This window comes from Pipistrellus hanaki, assembly GCF_964339955.1.
Source record: "Pipistrellus hanaki genome assembly, chromosome: 9".
Classification (NCBI taxonomy): Eukaryota; Metazoa; Chordata; class Mammalia; order Chiroptera; family Vespertilionidae; genus Pipistrellus; species Pipistrellus hanaki.
The window spans coordinates 908,542-924,445 of NC_140511.1; positions in this window are offsets into that span (position 1 = coordinate 908,542).

A 15,904-nucleotide genomic window follows, 5' to 3' on the forward strand; every position below is an offset into this window, starting at 1 on the left:
AGGAAGTTGTTTGATAAAGTGGGCAAAGCTTATACTTGGGCCAGAAGGCAGAATATAGGAAACTACATGAAAGCATGAATAATTCATTGAAAATGACTGTAAACACATGAGAACTTGTTTAGAACAGCTGAAAGAGAATCTCCAAGTCAGTTCTTAGTGTAGAAAAGGTAGATAAGATAAGGAAAATCCTTAATTCGAGTTAAGATAACATCAAACACTGTATGAATCCTATATTCATTACTTAAAGGAGACTAGAGTGGTAAATGTGTGTTATACAAGGCAGAATACCATTGAAATAGAGAAAGAAACAAGTTTGGCAGCTTTGGAAAGCCTTACACTTCACTGAAATGTAGTACTACACTCTATAACACAGTTGAGAGACAATGTTCCTAGCTCCCTCAGTTCATAACAGTGTGTAGGAAGTTGTTTGATAAAGTGGGCAAAATTATACTTGGGCCAGAAGGAAGAATATAGGAAACTACATGAAAACATGAATAATTCAGTGAAAATGACTGTAAACAGATGAGAACTTGTTTAGAACAGCTGAAAGAGAATCTCCAAATCAGTTCTTAGTGTAGAAAAGGTAGCTAAGATAAGGGAAATCCTTAATTCCAGTTAAGATCACATGAAACACTCTATGAATCCTATATTCTTTACTTAAAGGGGACTAGAGTGGTAAATGTGTGTTATACAAGGCAGAATACCATTGAAATAGAGAAACAAACACGTTCGGCAGCTTTGGAAAGCCTTACACTTCACTGAAATGTAGTACTACACTCTATAACACAGTTGAGAGACAATGTTCCCGAGCTGCCTCAGTTCATAACAGTGTGTAGGAAGTTGTTTGATAAAGTGGGCAAAGTTTATACTTGGGCCCGAAGGCAGAATATAGGATACTACATGAAAACATAAATAATTCAGTGAAAATGACTGTAAACAGATGAGATCTTGTTTAGAACAGATGAAAAATATTCTCCAAGTCAGTTCTTAGTGTAGAAAAGGTAGCTAAATCCGGGAAATCCTTAATTCGAGTTAAGATAACATCAAACACTGTATGAATCCTATATTGTTTACTTAAAGGAGACTAGAGTGGTAAATGTGTGTTATATAAGCCAGAATACCATTGAAATAGAGAAAGAAACACGTTTGGCAGCTTTGGAAAGCCTTACACTTCACTGAAATGTAGTACTACACTCTATAACACAGTTGAGAGACAATGTTCCCTAGCTGCCTCAGTTCATAACAGAGTGTAGGAAGGTGTTTGATAAAGTAGCAAAGCTTATACTTGGGCCAGAAGGCAGAATATAGGAAACTACATGAAAACATGAATAATTCAGTGAAAATGACTGTAAACAGATGAGAACTTGTTTAGAACAGCTGAAAGAGAATCTCCAAGTCAGTTCTTAGTGTAGAAAAGGTAGCTAAGATAAGGAAAATCCTTAATTCGAGTTAAGATAACATCAAACACTGTATGAATCCTATATTCATTACTTAAAGGAGACTAGAGTGGTAAATGTGTGTTATACAAAGCCGAATACCATTGAAATAGAGAAAGAAACAAGTTTGGCAGCTTTGGAAAGCCTTATACTTCACTGAAATGTAGTACTACACTCTATAACACAGTTGAGAGACAATGTTCCCTAGCTCCCTCAGTTCATAACAGTGTGTAGGAAGTTGTTTGATAAAGTGGCCAAAGCTTATACTAGGGCCAGAAGGCAGAATATAGGAAACTACATGAAAACATGAATAATTCAGTGAAAATGACTGTAAACAGATGAGAACTTGTTTAGAACAGCTGAAAGAGAATCTCCAAGTCAGTTCTTAGTGTAGAAAAGGTAGATAAGATAAGGAAAATCCTTAATTCGAGTTAAGATAACATCAAACACTGTATGAATCCTATATTCATTACTTAAAGGAGACTAGAGTGGTAAATGTGTGTTATACAAAGAAGAATACCATTGAAATAGAGAAAGAAACAAGTTTGGCAGCTTTGGAAAGCCTTACACTTCACTGAAATGTAGTACTACACTCTATAACACAGTTGAGAGACAATGTTCCCTAGCTCCCTCAGTTCATAACAGTGTGTAGGAAGTTGTTTGATAAAGTGGCCAAAGCTTATACTTGGGCCAGAAGGCAGAATATAGGAAACTACATGAAAACATGAATAATTCAGTGAAAATGACTGTAAACAGATGAGAACTTGTTTAGAACAGCTGAAAGAGAATCTGCAATTCAGTTCTCAGTGTAGAAAAGTAGCTAAGATAAGGAAAATCCTTAATTCGAGTTAAGATAACATCAAACACTGTATGAATCCTATATTCATTACTTAAAGGAGACTAGAGTGGTAAATGTGTGTTATACAAGGCAGAATACCATTGAAATAGAGAAAGAAACACGTTCGGCAGCTTTGGAAAGCCTTACACTACACTGAAATGTAGTACTACACTCTATAACACAGTTCAGAGACAATGTTCCCTAGCTCCCTCAGTTCATAACAGTGTGTAGGAAGTTGTTTGATAAGGTGGGCAAAGCTTATACTTGGGCCAGAAGGCAGAATATAGGAAACTACATGAAAACATGAATAATTCATTGAAAATGACTGTAAACAGATGAGAACTTGTTTAGAACAGCTGAAAGAGAATCTCCAAGTCAGTTCTTAGTGTAGAAAAGGTAGCTAAGATAAGGGAAATCCTTAATTCCAGTTAAGATCACATGAAACATTGTATGAATCCTATATTCTTTACTTAAAGGAAACTAGGGTGGTAAATGTGTGTTATACAAGGCAGAATACCATTGAAATAGAGAAAGAAACACTTTCGGCAGCTTTGGAAAGGCTTACACTTCACTGAAATGTAGTACTACACTCTATAACACAGTTGAGAGACAATGTTCCCTAGCTGCCTCCGTTCATAACATAGTGTAGGAAGGTGTTTGATAAAGTAGGCAAATCTTATACTTGGGCCAGAAGGCAGAATATAGGAAACTACATGAAAACATGAATAATTCAGTGAAAATGACTGTAAACAGATGAGAACTTGTTTAGAACAGCTGAAAGAGAAACTCCAAGTCAGTTCTTAGTGTAGAAAAGGTAGCTAAGATAAGGCAAATCCTTAATACCAGTTAAGATCCCATGAAACATTGTATGAATCCTATATTCTTTACTTAAAGGAAACTAGAGTGGTAAATGTGTGTTATACAAGGCAGAATACCATTGAAATAGAGAAACAAACACCTTCGGCAGCTTTGGAAAGCCTTACACTTCACTGAAATGTAGTACTACACTCTATAACACAGTTGAGAGACAATTTTCCCGAGCTGCCTCAGTTCATAACAGTGTGTAGGAAGTTGTTTGATAAAGTGGGCAAAGCTTATACTTGGGCCAGAAGGCAGAATATAGGAAACTACATGAAAACATGAATAATTCAGTGAAAATGACTGTAAACAGATGAGAACTTGTTTAGAACAGCTGAAAGAGAATCTCCAAGTCAGTTCTTATTGTAGAAAAGGTAGCTAAGATAAGGAAAATCCTTAATTCGAGTTAAGATAACATCAAACACTGTATGAATCCTATATTCATTACTTAAAGGAGACTAGAGTGGTAAATGTGTGTTATACAAGGCAGAATACCATTGAAATAGAGAAAGAAACAAGTTTGGCAGCTTTGGAAAGCCTTACACTTCACTGAAATGTAGTACTACACTCTATAACACAGTTGAGAGACAATGTTCCCTAGCTCCCTCAGTTCATAACAGTGTGTAGGAAGTTGTTTGATAAAGTGGCCAAAGCTTATACTTGGGCCAGAAGGCAGAATATAGGAAACTACATGAAAACATGAATAATTCAGTGAAAATGACTGTAAACAGATGAGAACGTGTTTAGAACAGATGAAAGAGATTCTCCAAGTCAGTTCTTAGTGTAGAAAAGGTAGCTAAGATAAGGAAAATCCTTAATTCGAGTTAAGATAACATCAAACACTGTATGAATCCTATATTGTTTACTTAAAGGAGACTAGAGTGGTAAATGTGTGTTATATTAGGCAGAATACCATTGAAATAGAGAAATAAACACGTTTGGCAGCTTTGGAAAGCGTTACACTTCACTGAAATGTAGTACTACACTCTATAACACAGTTGAGAGACAATGTTCCTAGCTCCCTCAGTTCATAACAGTGTGTAGGAAGTTGTTTGATAAAGTGGGCATAGTTTATACTTGGGCCAGAAGGCAGAATATAGGAAACTACATGAAAACATGAATAATTCATTGAAAATGACTGTAAACACATGAGAACTTGTTTAGAACAGCTGAAAGAGAATCTCCAAGTTATTCTTAGTGTAGAAAAGGTAGCTACTATCCAGGAAATCCTTAATTCGAGTTAAGATCACATGAAAAACTGTATGAATCCTATATTCTTTACTTAAAGGAAACTAGAGTGGTAAATGTGTGTTATACAAGGCAGAATACCATTGAAATAGAGAAAGAAACACATTCGGCAACTTTGAAAAGGCTTACACTTCACTGAAATGTAGTACTACACTCTATAACACAGTTGAGAGACAATGTTCCCTAGCTGCCTCAGTTCATAACAGAGTGTAGGAAGGTGTTTGATAAAGTAGGCAAAGCTTATACTTGGGCCAGAAGGCAGAATATAGGAAACTACATGAAAACATGAATAACTCAGTGAAAATGACTGTAAACAGATGAGAACTTGTTTAGAACAGCTGAAAGAGAAACTCCAAGTCAGTTCTTAGTGTAGAAAAGGTAGCTAAGATAAGGGAAATCCTTAATACCAGTTAAGATCCCATGAAACATTGTATGAATCCTATATTCTTTACTTAAAGGCAACTAGAGTGGTAAATGTGTGTTATACAAGGCAGAATAGCATTGAAATAGAGAAAGAAACACTTTCGGCAGCTTTGGAAAGGCTTACACTTCACTGAAATGTAGTACTACACTCTATAACACAGTTGAGAGACAATGTTCCCTAGCTGCCTCAGTTCATAACAGAGTGTAGGAAGGTGTTTGATAAAGTGGGCAAAGCTTATACTTGGGCCAGAAGGCAGAATATAGGAAACTACATGAAAACATGAATAATTCAGTGAAAATGACTGTAAACAGATGAGAACTTGTTTAGAACAGCTGAAAGAGAATCTGCAAGTCAGTTCTTAGTGTAGAAAAGGTAGCTAAGATAAGGAAAATCCTTAATTCGAGTTAAGATAACATCAAACACTGTATGAATCCTATATTCATTACTTAAAGGAGACTAGAGTGGTAAATGTGTGTTATACAAGGCAGAATACCATTGAAATAGAGAAAGAAACAAGTTCGGCAGCTTTGGAAAGCCTTACACTTCACTGAAATGTAGTACTACACTCTATAACACAGTTGAGAGACAATGTTCCCTAGCTCCCTCAGTTCATAACAGTGTGTAGGAAGTTGTTTGATAAAGTGGCCAAAGCTTATACTTGGGCCAGAAGGCAGAATATAGGAAACTACATGAAAACTTGAATAATTCAGTGAAAATGACTGTAAACAGATGAGAACTTGTTTAGAACAGCTGAAAGAGAATCTCCAAGTCAGTTCTTAGTGTAGAAAAGGTAGCTAAGATAAGGAAAATCCTTAATTCGAGTTAAGATAACATCAAACACTGTATGAATCCTATATTCATTACTTAAAGGAGACTAGAGTGGTAAATGTGTGTTATACAAGGCAGAATACCATTGAAATAGAGAAAGAAACACGTTCGGCAGGTTTGGAAAGCCTTACACTACACTGAAATGTAGTACTACACTCTATAACACAGTTCAGAGACAATGTTCCCGAGCTGCCTCAGTTCATAACAGTGTGTAGGAAGTTATTTGATAAAGTGGGCAAAGCTTATACTTGGGCCAGAAGGCAGAATATAGGAAACTACATGAAAACATAAATAATTCAGTGAAAATGACTGTAAACAGATGAGAACTTGTTTAGAACAGATGAAAAATATTCTCCAAGTCAGTTCTTAGTGTAGAAAAGGTAGCTAAATCCGGGAAATCCTTAATTCGAGTTAAGATAACATCAAACACTGTATGAATCCTATATTGTTTACTTAAAGGAGACTAGAGTGGTAAATGTGTGTTATATAAGCCGGAATACCATTGAAATAGAGAAAGAAACACGTTTGGCAGCTTTGGAAAGCCTTACACTTCACTGAAATGTAGTACTACACTCTATAACACAGTTGAGAGACAATGTTCCTAGCTCCCTCAGTTCATAACAGTGTGTAGGAAGTTGTTTGATAAAGTGGCCAAAGCTTATACTTGGGCCAGAAGGCAGAATATAGGAAACTACATGAAAACATGAATAATTCATTGAAAATGACTGTAAACACAGGAGAACTTGTTTAGAACAGCTGAAAGAGAATCTCCAAGTCAGTTCTTAGTGTAGAAAAGGTAGCTAAGATCCAGGAAATCCTTAATTCGAGTTAAGATCACATGAAACACTGTATGAATCCTATATTCTTTACTTAAAGGAAACTAGAGTGGTAAATGTGTGTTATACAAGGCAGAATACCATTGAAATAGAGAAAGAAACACGTTCGGCAGCTTTGGAAATGCTTACACTTCACTGAAATGTAGTACTACACTCTATAACACAGTTGAGAGACAATGTTCCCTAGCTGCCTCAGTTCATAACAGAGTGTAGGAAGGTGTTTGATAAAGTAGGCAAAGCTTATACTTGGGCCAGAAGGCAGAATATAGGAAACTACATGAAAACATGAATAATTCAGTGAAAATGACTGTAAACAGATGAGAACTTGTTTAGAACACCTGAAAGAGAAACTCCAAGTAAGTTCTTAGTGTAGAAAAGGTAGCTAAGATAAGGGAAATCCTTAATACCAGTTAAGATCCCATGAAACATTGTATGAATCCTATATTCTTTACTTAAAGGAAACTAGAGTGGTAAATGTGTGTTATACAAGGCAGAATACCATTGAAATAGAGAAAGAATCACTTTCGGCAGCTTTGGAAAGCTTTACTCTACACTGAAATGTAGTACTACACTCTATAACACAGTTCAGAGACAATGTTCCCTAGCTCCCTCAGTTCATAACAGTGTGTAGGAAGTTTTTTGATAACGTGGGCAAAGCTTATACTTGGGCCAGAAGGCAGAATATAGGAAACTACATGAAAACATGAATAATTCATTCAAAATGACTGTAAACAGATGAGAACTTGTTTAGAACAGCTGAAAGAGAATCTCCAAGTCAGTTCTTAGTGTAGAAAAGGTAGCTAAGATAAGGAAAATCCTTAATTCGAGTTAAGATAACATCAAACACTGTATGAATCCTATATTCATTACTTAAAGGAGACTAGAGTGGTAAATGTGTGTTATACAAGGCAGAATACCATTGAAATAGAGAAAGAAACACGTTCGGCAGGTTTGGAAAGCCTTACACTACACTGAAATGTAGTACTACACTCTATAACACAGTTCAGAGACAATGTTCCCTAGCTACCTCAGTTCATAACAGTGTGTAGGAAGTTGTTTGATAAGGTGGGCAAAGCTTATACTTGGGCCAGAAGGCAGAATATAGGAAACTACATGAAAACATGAATAATTCATTGAAAATGACTGTAAACAGATGAGAACTTGTTTAGAACAGCTGAAAGAGAATCTCCAAGTCAGTTCTTAGTGTAGAAAAGGTAGCTACGATAAGGGAAATCCTTAATTCGAGTTAAGATAACATCAAACACTGTATGAATCCTATATTCATTACTTAAAGGAGACTAGAGTGGTAAATGTGTGTTATACAAGGCAGAATACCATTGAAATAGAGAAAGAAACACTTTCGGCAGCTTTGGAAAGGCTTACACTTCACTGAAATGTAGTACTACACTCTATAACACAGTTGAGAGACAATGTTCCCTAGCTGCCTCAGTTCATAACAGAGTGTAGGAAGGTGTTTGCTAAAGTGGGCAAAGCTTATACTTGGGCCAGAAGGCAGAATATAGGAAACTACATGAAAACATGAATAATTCAGTGAAAATGACTGTAAACAGATGAGAACTTCTTTAGAACAGCTGAAAGAGAATCTCCAAGTCAGTTCTTAGTGTAGAAAAGGTAGCTAAGATAAGGGAAATCCTTAATTCCAGTTAAGATCACATGAAACACTCTATGAATCCTATATTCTTTACTTAAAGGAGACTAGAGTGGTAAATGTGTTATACAAGGCAGAATACCATTGAAATAGAGAAACAAACACATTCGGCAGCTTTGGAAAGCCTTACACTTCACTGAAATGTAGTACTACACTCTATAACACAGTTGAGAGACAATGTTCCCGAGCAGCCTCAGTTCATAACAGTGTGTAGGAAGTTGTTTGATAAAGTGGGCAAAGCTTATACTTGGGCCAGAAGGCAGAATATAGGAAACTACATGAAAACATGAATAATTTAGTGAAAATGACTGTAAACAGAAGAGAACGTGTTTAGAACAGATGAAAGAGATTCTCCAAGTCAGTTCTTAGTGTAGAAAAGGTAGCTAAATCCGGGAAATCCTTAATTCGAGTTAAGATAACATCAAACACTGTATGAATCCTATATTGTTTACTTAAAGGAGACTAGAGTGGTAAATGTGTGTTATATAAGGCAGAATACCATTGAAATAGAGAAAGAAACACGTTTGGCAGCTTTGGAAAGCCTTACACTTCACTGAAATGTAGTACTACACTCTATAACACAGTTGAGAGACAATGTTCCTAGCTCCCTCAGTTCATAACAGTGTGTAGGAAGTTGTTTGATAAAGTGGGCAAAGCTTATACTTGGGCCAGAAGGCAGAATATAGGAAACTACATGAAAGCATGAATAATTCATTGAAAATGACTGTAAAAACATGAGAACTTGTTTAGAACAGCTGAAAGAGAATCTCCAAGTCAGTTCTTAGTGTAGAAAAGGTAGATAAGATAAGGAAAATCCTTAATTCGAGTTAAGATAACATCAAACACTGTATGAATCCTATATTCATTACTTAAAGGAGACTAGAGTGGTAAATGTGTGTTATACAAGGCAGAATACCATTGAAATAGAGAAAGAAACAAGTTTGGCAGCTTTGGAAAGCCTTACACTTCACTGAAATGTAGTACTACACTCTATAACACAGTTGAGAGACAATGTTCCTAGCTCCCTCAGTTCATAACAGTGTGTAGGAAGTTGTTTGATAAAGTGGGCAAAGCTTATACTTGGGCCAGAAGGAAGAATATAGGAAACTACATGAAAACATGAATAATTCAGTGAAAATGATTGTAAACAGATGAGAACTTGTTTAGAACAGCTGAAAGAGAATCTCCAAGTCAGTTCTTAGTGTAGAAAAGGTAGCTAAGATAAGGGAAATCCTTAATTCCAGTTAAGATCACATGAAACACTCTATGAATCCTATATTCTTTACTTAAAGGGGACTAGAGTGGTAAATGTGTGTTATACAAGGCAGAATACCATTGAAATAGAGACACAAACACGTTCGGCAGCTTTGGAAAGCCTTACACTTCACTGAAATGTAGTACTACACTCTATAACACAGTTGAGAGACAATGTTCCTAGCTCCCTCAGTTCATAACAGTGTGTAGGAAGTTGTTTGATAAAGTGGGCAAAGCTTATACTTGGGCCAGAAGGCAGAATATAGGAAACTACATGAAAACATGAATAATTCATTGAAAATGACTGTAAACACATGAGAACTTGTTTAGAACAGCTGAAAGAGAATCTCCACGTCAGTTCTTAGTGTAGAAAAGGTAGCTACTATCCGGGAAATCCTTAATTCGAGTTAAGATCACATGAAACACTGTATGAATCCTATATTCTTTACTTAAAGGAAACTAGAGTGGTAAATGTGTGTTATACAAGGCAGAATACCATTGAAATAGAGAAAGAAACACGTTCGGCAGCTTTGGAAAGGCTTACACTTCACTGAAATGTAGTACTACACTCTATAACACAGTTGAGAGACAATGTTCCCTAGCTGCCTCAGTTCATAACAGAGTGTAGGAAGGTGTTTGATAAAGTAGGCAAAGCTTATACTTGGGCCAGAAGGCAGAATATAGGAAACTACATGAAAACATGAATAATTCAGTGAAAATGACTGTAAACAGATGAGAACTTGTTTAGAACAGCTGAAAGAGAAACTCCAAGTCAGTTCTTAGTGTAGAAAAGGTAGATAAGGGAAATCCTTAATACCAGTTAAGATCCCATGAAACATTGTATGAATCCTATATTCTTTACTTAAAGGAAACTAGAGTGGTAAATGTGTGTTATACAAGGCAGAATACCATTGAAATAGAGAAAGAAACACTTTCGGCAGCTTTGGAAAGGCTTACACTTCACTGAAATGTAGTACTACACTCTATAACACAGTTGAGAGACAATGTGTCCTAGCTGCCTCAGTTCATAACAGAGTGTAGGAAGGTGTTTGATAAAGTGGGCAAAGCTTATACTTGGGCCAGAAGGCAGAATATAGGAAACTACATGAAAACATGAATAATTCAGTGAAAATGACTGTAAACAGATGAGAACTTGTTTAGAACAGCTGAAAGAGAATCTCCAAGTCAGTTCTTAGTGTAGAAAAGGTAGCTAAGATAAGGAAAATCCTTAATTCGAGTTAAGATAACATCAAACACTGTATGAATCCTATATTCATTACTTAAAGGAGACTAGAGTGGTAAATGTGTGTTATACAAAGCAGAATACCATTGAAATAGAGAAAGAAACAAGTTTGGCAGCTTTGGAAAGCCTTACACTTCACTGAAATGTAGTACTACACTCTATAACACAGTTGAGAGACAATGTTCCCTAGCTCCCTCAGTTCATAACAGTGTGTAGGAAGTTGTTTGATAAAGTGGCCAAAGCTTATACTTGGGCCAGTAGGCAGAATATAGGAAACTACATGAAAACATGAATAACTCAGTGAAAATGACTGTAAACAGATGAGAACTTGTTTAGAACAGCTGAAAGAGAATCTCCAAGTCAGTTCTTAGTGTAGAAAAGGTAGATAAGATAAGGAAAATCCTTAATTCGAGTTAAGATAACATCAAACACTGTATGAATCCTATATTCATTACTTAAAGGAGACTAGAGTGGTAAATGTGTGTTATACAAAGAAGAATACCATTGAAATAGAGAAAGAAACAAGTTTGGCAGCTTTGGAAACCCTTACACTTCACTGAAATGTAGTACTACACTCTATAACAAGGTTGAGAGACAATGTTCCCTAGCTCCCTCAGTTCATAACAGTGTGACGGAAGTTGTTTGATAAAGTGGCCAAAGCTTATACTTGGGCCAGAAGGCAGAATATAGGAAACTACATGAAAACATTAATAATTCATTGAAAATGACTGTAAACAGATGAGAACTTGTTTAGAACAGCTGAAAGAGAATCTCCAAGTCAGTTCTTAGTGTAGAAAAGGTAGCTAAGATAAGGAAAATCCTTTATTCCAGTTAAGATCACATGAAACACTCTATGAATCCTATATTCTTTACTTAAAGGAGACTAGAGTGGTAAATGTGTGTTATACAAGGCAGAATACCATTGAAATAGAGAAACAAACACGTTCGACAGCTTTGGAAAGCCTTACACTTCACTGAAATGTAGTACTACACTCTATAACACAGTTGAGAGACAATGTTCCCGAGCTGCCTCAGTTCATAACAGTGTGTAGGAAGTTATTTCATAAAGTGGGCAAAGCTTATACTTGGGCCAGAAGGCAGAATATAGGAAACTACATGAAAACATAAATAATTCAGTGAAAATGACTGTAAACAGATGAGAACTTGTTTAGAACAGATGAAAAATATTCTCCAAGTCAGTTCTTAGTGTAGAAAAGGTAGCTAAATCCGGGAAATCCTTAATTCGAGTTAAGATAACATCAAACACTGTATGAATCCTATATTGTTTACTTAAAGGAGACTAGAGTGGTAAATGTGTGTTATATAAGCCGGAATACCATTGAAATAGAGAAAGAAACACGTTTGGCAGCTTTGGAAAGCCTTACACTTCACTGAAATGTAGTACTACACTCTATAACACAGTTGAGAGACAATGTTCCTAGCTCCCTCAGTTCATAACAGTGTGTAGGAAGTTGTTTGATAAAGTGGCCAAAGCTTATACTTGGGCCAGAAGGCAGAATATAGGAAACTACATGAAAACATGAATAATTCATTGAAAATGACTGTAAACACAGGAGAACTTGTTTAGAACAGCTGAAAGAGAATCTCCAAGTCAGTTCTTAGTGTAGAAAAGGTAGCTAAGATCCAGGAAATCCTTAATTCGAGTTAAGATCACATGAAACACTGTATGAATCCTATATTCTTTACTTAAAGGAAACTAGAGTGGTAAATGTGTGTTATACAAGGCAGAATACCATTGAAATAGAGAAAGAAACACGTTCGGCAGCTTTGGAAATGCTTACACTTCACTGAAATGTAGTACTACACTCTATAACACAGTTGAGAGACAATGTTCCCTAGCTGCCTCAGTTCATAACAGAGTGTAGGAAGGTGTTTGATAAAGTAGGCAAAGCTTATACTTGGGCCAGAAGGCAGAATATAGGAAACTACATGAAAACATGAATAATTCAGTGAAAATGACTGTAAACAGATGAGAACTTGTTTAGAACACCTGAAAGAGAAACTCCAAGTAAGTTCTTAGTGTAGAAAAGGTAGCTAAGATAAGGGAAATCCTTAATACCAGTTAAGATCCCATGAAACATTGTATGAATCCTATATTCTTTACTTAAAGGAAACTAGAGTGGTAAATGTGTGTTATACAAGGCAGAATACCATTGAAATAGAGAAAGAATCACTTTCGGCAGCTTTGGAAAGCTTTACTCTACACTGAAATGTAGTACTACACTCTATAACACAGTTCAGAGACAATGTTCCCTAGCTCCCTCAGTTCATAACAGTGTGTAGGAAGTTTTTTGATAACGTGGGCAAAGCTTATACTTGGGCCAGAAGGCAGAATATAGGAAACTACATGAAAACATGAATAATTCATTCAAAATGACTGTAAACAGATGAGAACTTGTTTAGAACAGCTGAAAGAGAATCTCCAAGTCAGTTCTTAGTGTAGAAAAGGTAGCTAAGATAAGGGAAATCCTTAATTCCAGTTAAGATCACATGAAACACTCTATGAATCCTATATTCTTTACTTAAAGGAGACTAGAGTGGTAAATGTGTGTTATACAAGGCAGAATACCATTGAAATAGAGAAACAAACACGTTCGGCAGCTTTGGAAAGCCTTACACTTCTCTGAAATGTAGTACTACACTCTATAACACAGTTGAGAGACAATGTTCCCGAGCTGCCTCAGTTCATAACAGTGTGTAGGAAGTTGTTTGATAAATTGGGCAAAGCTTATACTTGGGCCAGAAGGCAGAATATAGGAAACTACATGAAAACATGAATAATTCATTGAAAATGACTGTAAACACATGAGAACTTGTTTAGAACAGCTGAAAGAGAATCTCCAAGTCAGTTCTTAGTGTAGAAAAGGTAGCTAAGATAAGGAAAATCCTTAATTCGAGTTAAGATAACATCAAACACTGTATGAATCCTATATTCATTACTTAAAGGAGACTAGAGTGGTAAATGTGTGTTATACAAGGCAGAATACCATTGAAATAGAGAAAGAAACAAGTTCGGCAGCTTTGGAAAGCCTTACACTTCACTGAAATGTAGTACTACACTCTATAACACAGTTGAGAGACAATGTTCCCTAGCTCCCTCAGTTCATAACAGTGTGTAGGAAGTTGTTTGATAAAGTGGCCAAAGCTTATACTTGGGCCAGAAGGCAGAATATAGGAAACTACATGAAAACTTGAATAATTCAGTGAAAATGACTGTAAACAGATGAGAACTTGTTTAGAACAGCTGAAAGAGAATCTCCAAGTCAGTTCTTAGTGTAGAAAAGGTAGCTAAGATAAGGAAAATCCTTAATTCGAGTTAAGATAACATCAAACACTGTATGAATCCTATATTCATTACTTAAAGGAGACTAGAGTGGTAAATGTGTGTTATACAAGGCAGAATACCATTGAAATAGAGAAAGAAACACGTTCGGCAGGTTTGGAAAGCCTTACACTACACTGAAATGTAGTACTACACTCTATAACACAGTTCAGAGACAATGTTCCCTAGCTACCTCAGTTCATAACAGTGTGTAGGAAGTTGTTTGATAAGGTGGGCAAAGCTTATACTTGGGCCAGAAGGCAGAATATAGGAAACTACATGAAAACATGAATAATTCATTGAAAATGACTGTAAACAGATGAGAACTTGTTTAGAACAGCTGAAAGAGAATCTCCAAGTCAGTTCTTAGTGTAGAAAAGGTAGCTACGATAAGGGAAATCCTTAATTCCAGTTAAGATCACATGAAACACTGTATGAATCCTATATTCTTTACTTAAAGGAGACTAGAGTGGTAAATGTGTGTTATACAAGGCAGAATACCATTGAAATAGAGAAACAAACACGTTCGGCAGCTTTGGAAAGCCTTACACTTCACTGAAATGTAGTACTACACTCTATAACACAGTTGAGAGACAATGTTCCCGAGCTGCCTCAGTTCATAACAGTGTGTAGGAAGTTGTTTGATAAAGTGGGCAAAGCTTATACTTGGCCCAGAAGGCAGAATATAGGAAACTACATGAAAACATAAATAATTCAGTGAAAATGACTGTAAAACGATGAGAACTTGTTTAGAACAGATGAAAAATATTCTCCAAGTCAGTTCTTAGTGTAGAAAAGGTAGCTAAATCCGGGAAATCCTTAATTCGAGTTAAGATAACATCAAACACTGTATGAATCCTATATTGTTTACTTAAAGGAGACTAGAGTGGTAAATGTGTGTTATTTAAGTCAGAATACCATTGAAATAGAGAAAGAAACACGTTTGGCAGCTTTGGAAAGCCGTACACTTCACTGAAATGTAGTACTACACTCTATAACACAGTTGAGAGACAATGTTCCTAGCTCCCTCAGTTCATAACAGTGTGTAGGAAGTTGTTTGATAAAGTGGGCAAAGGTTATACTTGGGCCAGAAGGCAAAATATAGGAAACTACATGAAAACATGAATAATTCATTGAAAATGACTGTAAACACATGAGAACTTGTTTAGAACAGCTGAAATAGAATCTCCAAGTCAGTTCTTAGTGTAGAAAAGGTAGCTAAGATCCAGGAAATCCTTAATTCGAGTTAAGATCACATGAAACACTGTATGAATCCTATATTCTTTACTTAAAGGAAACTAGAGTGGTAAATGTGTGTTATACAAGGCAGAATACCATTGAAATAGAGAAAGAAACCTGTTCGGCAGCTTTGGAAAGGCTTACACTTCACTGAAATGTAGTACTACACTCTATAACACAGTTGAGAGACAATGTTCCCTAGCTGCCTCAGTTCATAACAGAGTGTAGGAAGGTGTTTGATAAAGTAGGCAAAGCTTATACTTGGGCCAGAAGGCAGAATATAGGAAACTACATGAAAACATGAATAATTCAGTGAAAATGACTGTAAACAGATGAGAACTTGTTTAGAACAGCTGAAAGAGAAACTCCAAGTCAGTTCCTAGTGTAGAAAAGGTAGCTAAGATAAGGGAAATCCTTAATACCAGTTAAGATCCCATGAAACATTGTATGAATCCTTTATTCTTTACTTAAAGGAAACTAGAGTGGTAAATGTGTGTTATACAAGGCAGAATACCATTGAAATAGAGAAACAAACACGTCCGGCAGCTTTGGAAAGCCTTACACTTCACTGAAATGTAGTACTACACTCTATAACACAGTTGAGAGACAATGTTCCCGAGCTCCCTCAGTTCATAACAGTGTTTAGGAAGTTGTTTGATAAAGTGGCCAAAGCTTATACTTGGGCCAG